The following is a 9,893-nucleotide window of genomic DNA, read 5'->3' on the forward strand; positions in this document are numbered from 1 at the left end:
TCAGCTATGATTGAGTTACATGGTGACTAGATTGATGGATTACATCACAGACTATTTGCTAAGGATAAGAAATGCTCTTTCATGTAGAGTGAAGTGGAGTACTTGGGTTATATTGTCAGTGAACTAGGGATATAGGCTAACCTTAAGAAGGTGCAGTGCATTGGAGATTGTTCAACACCTACCACCACTACCTCCCTTCCAAGATTTATTGGTCTATCATCATTCTACTACAAATTCATTAAGCATTATGCACCTGTAATAGCTCCTTTGACTATTAGGTTGAAAAAGGAAGCTTTCTTTTGGGAAGCACTTGCAAACAGTAGCTTCAACTAGTTAAAGAAATTACTTACTTTTGCTCCTATTCTAGTATACTCAAATTACTCTCTAGAGAGTTTACCATACAGTATGATGCCACTAGCCGTAGCATAGGGGCTATTTTGCTACATGAGCATGGAGTTAATTCCTTTCAAAGACATAAGCTTACATATAAAGGGATGGCTATGAATGTCTACGACCAAGAGATATTGACTATTTTACATGCAATAAAAAAATGACACTATTAATTTTATGACCAACTAGTTTAAAGCTCACAGTGATCACAGGCTCCTAAAGTACTTCCTTACTTAGTCAAATATTACCCTTAAGCAATGTAGGTGGGTAGCTACCTTGCAAAATTATGATTTTGACATCACTCATACAAGGGGCAAAGACAATCTGGTAGTCAATTCTCTCTCTAGAATGTGGGCATGTTGGGTTTCAGCTATGATGATAGAGTTACAAGATGTGACTAGATTGATGAATTATAGAAAGCCTATCTTCTGGATGATGAGCTCATCCATGAACTTCAAAAATTAGAGCAAGGTCTTATGGAGGAAAACTCCCATTATTAGTTTAAAAATGGCCTCATATGGCTAAATGGCAAGATTGTTATTCCTTTACTTCTTCTTTTACGTTGAAAATTATTGAGGAATTACATTCTTCGCCCACAATTGGACACTTTGGAGTGTTTAAGACCTATGATAAAATCAGCAAGAGTTTTCACTAAAAAGGATTGTGAAAAGATGTTAAGAATTATGTTATGAAATGTATACCTTGTCAATAGAATAAAGATAGTACTTATAAGCCAGGTGTTTTGTTATAGCAATTTCCTATTTCAGAAGGCAAGTGGACACATATTACCATGTATTTCATTATTGGTTTGAAATAGCATTTATGTGGTAGTGAATAGACTCAAAAAGGCAGTCCATTTCATTCATACTAAGACTTAGTTCACTACTTCACAAGTGGTTAGTCAATTCATGGAGCAGATCTTTAGGTTGCATGGATTACCACATGTGATTGTGCATATTAGAGATACCAAGTTTATGGGTAACTTATTTTGGCAGATGATATTCAGCTTCATGGGAACTAAATTGGCTCCTTCTACATCCTATTATTCATAAATTGATGGTCAAACAAAAAGGGTTAATAAGTGGTTGGACTTATTCGTAAGTGGTTGGACTTACCTTCACCATTTTTGTTATGATGTACAGCATGTGTGGGATTCATGGTTATATTTGGCTAAGCTTGCCTATAATAACTCCACTCATGCTATCATTGGAGTTTCACCCTTTTAGGCTATATATGGCTACAAGATACCCTTAGCAACAATTATTTTGTGTGAAGATTAACCCTCATGGAAAGGAGGGATTGGAAAGAATGTAGGTCCTTCTTCAATAATGTAATATGAAAATTAGAAAAGCTCAAGATTAGATGAAGGTGTATGTTGATGAGAGAATAGGTGACCTTTGGAGTTCTAGGAGGGAGATTTAGTTCTCTTGAAAGTACCCAAGTCTCAATATTATACTTTAAAAAGGAAGGCTCTAGCAACAAACTTGCTCACAGGTTCTATGGGCCCTATAGGATCTTGAAGCATATTATTGGAGACTTGGTATGTCGATTAGAACTTCCCTTCTCCACTAAGAATCATAATGCCTTCCATATTAGTCGACTCAAACCCTTTTATGGTATTCAAATGGAAATAGTTGATGAGACGTCTCCTATGGGTGAAAAATGAATTATTCAATACATTGCTAAGGAGGTCATAAGCTAGCATAGAAATGTGAGAAAGACGGATCTAAAGCATGGCAAGAGCTATGAAGGTTGGAAGATGAATACAAGACTCATGATGACATAAACAATGGACTGACTATTCTTGTGTAAGACACTGACAATGACACCTAATTGAAAGAAGAAATCATCATGATATATTGCATTCAACTCTTTGAAAGTGATAGTTAAGTACAATGCTTTATAGTAGTTGGGTAGTGACATTCTACCTCATTGTGTTTTATGAGATTTAGGGCATCTCTTCTTGGAGCATACATAATTTATCATATCTTTCAACACTCCCCTCAAATGATGAGTTCCTACTCTTTTTGGCTCCCCCCCCCCCCCAACATGATGACATGTCCCGAGAGACTAGCTCTTAGGTAGCCTAGTCAAGATAAAGCTTGAAACTTTACATCCTTGGCAAGGGTTTTGTTTTACAAAGAAAATCCACTAAGGAAACAAAATCCAATATGGGAAAACGCAAGATCCACTATGGGAAAGATATAATGAAAGTTTCTTTTGAACAAATTGTTAGAGTTGTTGTCAATAGTGGAAGCATCTTCTTCATTCATGAATTGATTTTGATGGTTACTGTTTTGCACCTGTTGTGCTCTTTTCCTGTGGAAACATCCATTGGCCATGTGCCTAGTCTTACCACAATAATGGCATGGGTATTAATTGCTTTTATTAGCTAAAAGAATATTTACTTCCATACATGATGTACATGCACTGCAATGTGTCCAGATGGACATGTATGGATACCTGCATGTAGTGGCAATTGTCCGAGATGCTGTGGGCTATGCTGATGAGGCATAATTACCCTTGCTTTGGCTGAGAAAACGTTGCCAATTATGCATAAGTTTCTATTCACAGGCTGCTTGTCTGTTCACTGCCATTTAGTGTGTTTACATATAGATTATGCAGTAAATGCAATCTATACAAATAGATTGTTATACCTAGATATATTGCCACTTGACTTGGGATATGGGTGACATGTTTATAAATTGAAATACTCTAATTTGAATAGAGGGTTGTTGCTATAAATTGTCATTGAATTTGGAAGGCTGAAATTGATGAGTTAAGAAACCTTGGTTTGCAGGAAGTCAGGCAATGTTTACAACATGGCAAATAGAGACATAACAGATAACATAACCCAGATAGTGGGTGAGAAACTTGACATCAACAACTATGCCATTTGGAAGTTTTGCATGGAGAACTTCCTGATAGGAAAATGATATTGGGATTTGGTAACAGGAGCAAAGAATGAACCCAAATTTCCTACTACTGATAGGAATCCCATTCCAGATCAGTTGAGAGCTCATAGAGCTTGGATGGAAAGAGCACATAGGGTTCTACACATTGGCTGTCATTACGCATTTTGAATGCTATGATAATATAGATTATTAATTTCAGCTCTCCAAAGGTTGCATGGAATACCTTCATTAGGTACTATGGAATTACCACAAGTGCAAGGAAGATATAGTTGAAGCGGAAATTCAATAATATGGAGAGAAAGGGTAGGTACTATGTCGCTGAAATCAAGACCATTGCATACTAGTTAGTGTCCATTGGCACATAGGTGGAGGATGAGGACATGGTTTTAGTTGCATTAAATGGCTTGGGGCCTAAATATAAATCTTTTGATACTTCCATATCTATGTGGGCTGAAATGCCAGATTTTAATGAGCTTGTGGCATTGCTAATTCATGAGGAAGTCAAACTGGAATTGACTATTGGTTCTAGCAGCTTTAAGAGCAAAGATGTTGTCTTTTACTCGAATCAACGTGGCCATGGAAGACATGGTAGGGGATTTTCTCATGGTAGAGGACCACCAGAGAATATGTCTCATGGTAGTAATACCCAGTAGGGTTCAAATGCACGAAGAGGTGGCAATTTTAGAGCTAGGGGGAGATCTGACCCTAGGGGCAGAGGCTCTTGGAAACCACATTGTATCTTTTCATTACTGTGGCAAGTACAGATACATTGCCAAGGACCACTAGAAGAAGCAGGGAAATCAAAAGGGCAAGCAACATGGACATTGTGCATCGTCCAGCCATATAGAGGATGATTTCACATATTGGTTGTTTGCCATGACTTACATGCAGAACAGGGATGCTAAGAAGTCAAATGCAGATGATGTATGGTATATCTATTTAGGAGCATCAAATCATATGATGTATGCATAGGTGACAATGTGTAGCATAGCATTGAGAACAAAGGCATAGTACCTCTGGTGATTCATGACAGCAAGAAGAAGGACTTGCATGATGTGTTGCATGTCCCATCCATTACGAAGAATTTGTTGTCTATGGGTCAAATGACAGAGCAAAATTTGCAGGTCCATTTTAAAAAGCATGGTTTATTCATTGAAGAGTTTTGTAATGGTTGCAAATAGATTGCTCATGGTCTTAAACATGGTAAGATATTCACATTAGATACCACTTTAGCATAGTGGAAATCAACAATGTTTGCTCATGGTTCAGGCAGAGTCAAAGACCTAGAAATATGGCATAAGAGAGTGGGGCATGTAAATATTCAGTGGGCGGTTGCAATTGATGTAGAAAAGATACAACTTGTTGCTAGCTTACTGAAGTTTACTTACAGTGATCTTGGCCATGTATGTGATGCCTATCAATTTGGTAAACAGTCACAAATTCCTTTTTTTAGGCATGTATGAAACAACATAAGGCCTTTGTAGTTGGTCCATTTTGATGTGCGGGGGACTAGCCCATAATGCATCTATGGGAGGCTCTAAATACTATGTGACCTTCATAGATGACTTTAGCCACTATACTTGGGTTTATATACTAAAAGAAAAGGATGAGGTGTTTGCTATTTTTAAGCAGCTCAAGAAGTAGGTTGAGAAAGAATTTGATTGCTACATCTCTTGTTTGAGATTCGACAGTAGTGGGGAATATGTATCACATGAGTTTGATAGTTTTTGGGCTAAAAATAGTATTTGTAGGCAGCTTACATACAACTACACTCCACAGCAGAATGGAGTAGCTGAATGGAAGAATAGGGTATTGATGGAAGCTGCCCATTTTATGATGAGTGAGAAGAATATGCCGCTTTACTATTGGATTGAGACTATCATGATAGCCATGTACATTTTGAATAGAACTTGCACTACATGCATTCACGATGTGACACCCTTTCAGAAGTTGTAGGGCTATAAACCTGATGTCAGTCACATGAAAGTATTTGGTTGTATTTCTTATGTGCATATTCCTTATGAAAAGAGAAGGAAGTTGGATCCAAAAGCACACAAGTGTGTCTTTATTGGTTATGCGCAAGAAAAGAAGGCATATAAATGTTTTGATCCCTCTACTCGGGAGACACTTGTGAGCACGCATGTTATATTTGATGAGATGGCTACTTGGTATGCATCCCTATAGTAGTACCATCTAACATGCCTTCTGCGCATGCTTCTACAGTTGGTTCACAGCAGAGTACTGCATTGACAGGTCCTAGTGTTACGAATGTATCATCCCTTATATTTCCATAGACAGGGAGACTGCACAGTTCTTGTTCATCATCCCACTGACACCACTGTGCCAGTGATGGGGAGATATGACATGATGGACAACAAAGGGAAAGAAATTTTTTTTGATGGTATACCTAGCATGATGAATTTAGGCTACGACAATGGTTACTCTGTAAAGCATTATGCTTGTATGGCAAAGGTTATGGAGGTCAAAGAACCTGCCACTTATGCTATAGCATTGATGGATAAGAATTGGTGGACAACCATGGATGAGGAAATGGTTGCCTTGGCTGAAAATAGCACTTGGGATCTTGTTTCATTTCCAGAGATGGGAAAAAGACCATTGGCGAAAAATGGGTTTATAAGATCAAATGCAAGTTGGATGGCAATGTAAAGAGGTACAAAGCCAAGCTGGTTGCCAGGATATGCTCAACAGTATGGTCTAGACTACAAAGAAGCTTTCAACCATGTTGCCAAGATGGCAATTATACAAATAGTGATTGCATTGGCTACTGCAAAAGGCTAGAAATTGCAACAGATGGATGTTAAGAATGCTTTCCTCAATGGTGACTTGGAAGAAGAGGATGTTTACATGGATCAGCATGAAGCGTATGCACACCTAAGTTTCCGCACTATGTCTGTAAGCTAAAGAAAGCTTTGCATGGGCTGAAACAGGCTCCTAGAGCATGGCATGCAAGGATTATCAGTTACTTACAGAGTTTGGGTTTCATGGTTTGCAAGGCTGATCATAGTCTGTTCATGAAAAAGACAGACAAAAGATTGGTAGTGCTGGTTCTTTATGTTCATGATCTGATAATCACATGCGATGATGACTTTAGAATATAGAATGTCATGAGTATGCTGAAATCTGAATTTGATATAAAAGATTTAGGTGAGCTGAAATTCTTCTTGGGTATTGAGGTGATTAAGGCAGATAATGGTTTATGCATGATGCAAAAACACTATGCTATGGAAATGCTGAAAAAATATGGCATGGCTGAATGTAAACCACTTGATATACCTCTAGATCAGAATGTTAAGTTAGACATAAACACTCGAGCTGAAATTGATGATGTCACTATGTACAGACAGATGGTTGGAAGCTTGATCTACTTGACCATCACAACACTTGATTTGAGTTATGCTGTTGAGCTCATAAGTCAATTCATGTAGAAGCCTAGAAAGCCACACTTGGATGTTGTTAGACAGATTATGTAGTATGTAAAGTCCGCTACAGATCATGGGCTATTCTATGAGAAGGATAAGGCCCTAAAACTCATTGGTTACACTAATGCAGATTGGGAAGGATGCTCATATGATTGCAAGTCTATGAGTGGTTATGCCTTCATCTTTGGAAGTGGGATGATTAGATGGAGTAGCAAGAAGCAACCAACTGTTGCATTGTCTAGTACCGAGGTAGAGTGCAGAGGTGTTGCTTTGGCAGCTCGTGAAATTGAATGGTTGCTTAAGCTGATGGCTGATTTGGATATGTAGGTGGAAGTCCCAATGACTTTATATTGTGACAATCTTAGTAGTGTACTTCTGGTAACAAACCCAGTTTACCATGACAGAACTAAGCATATTGAGGTACACTACCATTTCATCTGTGAGATGATTTTTGCTATTATACACCCATGCGCCTGGGTACATGTTGTCACACGAATGATGATCAAGGATAATCCATGTCACAATTGAAATATGCAAAAGAAAAGGAGCATCGAAAAAGGTTAGTGGCTTTAACCTCAGATAACTTGAATTCTAGTGAGAATAATTTGAGTGGCCATCTCCCAAGATGCGAAAGAGCACAACAATATGAAATTCACTCTCCAACACCACCAGCCAGCCAGTTAGAAAAACTTTAGAATCCTTTACACATATATAACCACTACTAATAACCCAACAAAATTATTCAAGATTGGTACACAATTTCTCAAGGACAAAAAATATGAGGTATCCAAAATAAACATGGAATCATAACTTCATAAAAATTTTAGGCTGAGATAAAAATCTTACAACTACTTGGAACTTTAACTATATGTGACCCTCGCAAGTCTCTCCACGAGTTTCAATCTCCAATACTTGCAATAGGAACAAGTGTAAAGGATAATCTACTATTCTGGTAACAAAGCACTACTAAGTCGACATTTTTAGTCTACTAAATCTTATCTCTCTCAAATGTCGATTTCCCACGTAAGAAATATGATGGTGGAAAGCACCACAAAGCCTCATGCTATTAACCACTTTCAAAGGCCCTAGCTTTTCACTCCAAGTGCATCGACCTCTATATAGCTTTCGGACATCTCTAATACCCCTAAATAAATGGTGTAGTCATTCATAATCCTTAAATCAATTTCTACTACCAATTAACATTTGTATTTTTAGAGTTTGAAGTTTCAAAGTTGGGTTATTAATTTGCTAGATTATGCATCCAAGCTCCAATTTTTGAGAAATTGTTGAGGACCCTCCTTTTGTATCATGAAATTTAGGAAAAGAACTAGCCATTTGAAATAGTCACTATTTGTCAATAACAAACTAAAACAAAGTCAATTTCGGCACTCCTTAGTGGGTGCACAAAAAAGGATGTTTAACAAGCGATGATTGAGACAAACCCTAGTCAAAACCTAGAAACACGTCAAAAAAGGAGTGCTGATAAATTGAATGACTTCGTTAAACAATGGAACTCAACAAGAATTACTTTTCAAACATGAGTTAACTAACATCAATTATGCCTCACACGTTGCCATTGAATACAATCACACAAAGCAAAAATTGATATCCAAGCAATAAAGATCATACCTCATTTGTCAAAAATCATGAATCCACATAACTTGTTACTTCCATAATGTTGGAAACTTTGAATAGACCAAGCTCTACAAAAATCATTTGTCTCTACAATTTGTTTTTTTTTCTATGTGACCCTCCTCTCTTACAAGGAAAAAAAAAATCTTGATCACAAGAGAAGGTCCCCCCCCCCCCAAATTATTCATCCTTCCTCCTTATATAGTTTCTCTTGGCTAGTGACAAGCTCTATACGGCTTTTTAGCTTTTTACAATGTTTCAAAACCCTTTTGAAAAGCTCCTTTATGTATTTTTTTCTCTCTATCAAACATGATATGCTTTTCAAAAAAACTTTTTTTAAGGGCTTATTTTTTTTTTCCCATTTTATCCTTGTAAAGGAGATCACCACCTTCAATAGCCATGCAACCCTTCTTCATGATAATTCACTTTATTTTGCTATGTATAAGAAAGATTTGACTTATCACTCAAATCTCCTTCATGTGCTTCAATAAGTTGATTTATGATAGATTGCTTGTGTTTGCTTGTTTTTGTGAAGAAGTGATAGAAGTCCTACATAAAGAGATGCACAGTACATATTCCCAAATTTTTTAAACAAGAATGTATCCAGTACAACCTTCAATGTGTAAGATGACTTTTCTACGTCTTTTAAGATCTTTTCTAAATCACTATTTTTGTAACTTTCTTCCTCTAATAAAGACTCGAATAACTGCAAACTGGTTGCCTTTTCTTTTTCCATGGAACTAGCTTGTCTCAAAAAATCATTCTCTATAAGTTGGCCAAAGCTTTTCTGCACAAGATTAATGTAGAGAGCATGTCAAAAAATAAAATCAACATGGAAGAGAAGAAATTATTTTCCCTACATTTTATTGAATTTGTTACTAAGGCAGCTACAGCACAAATTCAATGCCTTCAAATAGCATGTCTAGAATAATTTTCCATCAACAATTGGGTACTCGCTCACAAAATTTTGTTTGTAGGAGTCATAGAAATGAGCCATATATATTCCACAAAACTTCTACTCAAGCGTAATTGATGCAATCATCATTGTAGTAGTATACCCACAACAAGCATTTGTCAAATTGATAGCCTTATGAAAAGTTGCATAATCCAAGTCTTTATTGACTTGCTCTTGTAAGTTACAGTTCGCCACTCACTTCCAATCTTCTAACCAACTTAGGAGAGATTATTTACTTTCTTAGGAGTGATTCTACAACTGTCAGACTCATGCATCTTCAATGTCTGTACAAAAGGCCATGTGATTTTGACTAGCCCAATTGTGTATTTTCCTTTGCTAGTCCCATAAAAAAGATTCTAGTTTATTGTGCAAGATCGAGGTGGTAGGGAAGTAGGCCTCCATATCCAGGATTCCTTACCAAATTTTCCATGCTACTCTTTCTCTTGCTGATAAGATTAGGATATTTAATAACCTCTTCCCATGTTATTCCATAAGCAAGGGGATTTGATGACACTCAAACTAACAAGTATGTGTATCCAAGAAAGGATGCAGCCTCCTTCA

General features: G+C 37.1%; 1 pseudogene; it reads right to left on the reverse strand.

Annotated features, from left to right (window-relative positions):
- Positions 1-8,861: 8,861 nt before the first annotated feature.
- On the reverse strand, positions 8,862-9,422 carry LOC148017294 (hydroxymethylglutaryl-CoA synthase pseudogene; annotated as a pseudogene).
- Between the last annotated feature and the right edge of the window lie 471 nt (positions 9,423-9,893).

Source organism: Lygodium microphyllum, chromosome 22, assembly GCF_053477565.2.
Source record: "Lygodium microphyllum isolate KBCC chromosome 22, Lygodium_microphyllum_v1.1.10, whole genome shotgun sequence".
NCBI lineage: Eukaryota > Viridiplantae > Streptophyta > Polypodiopsida > Schizaeales > Lygodiaceae > Lygodium > Lygodium microphyllum.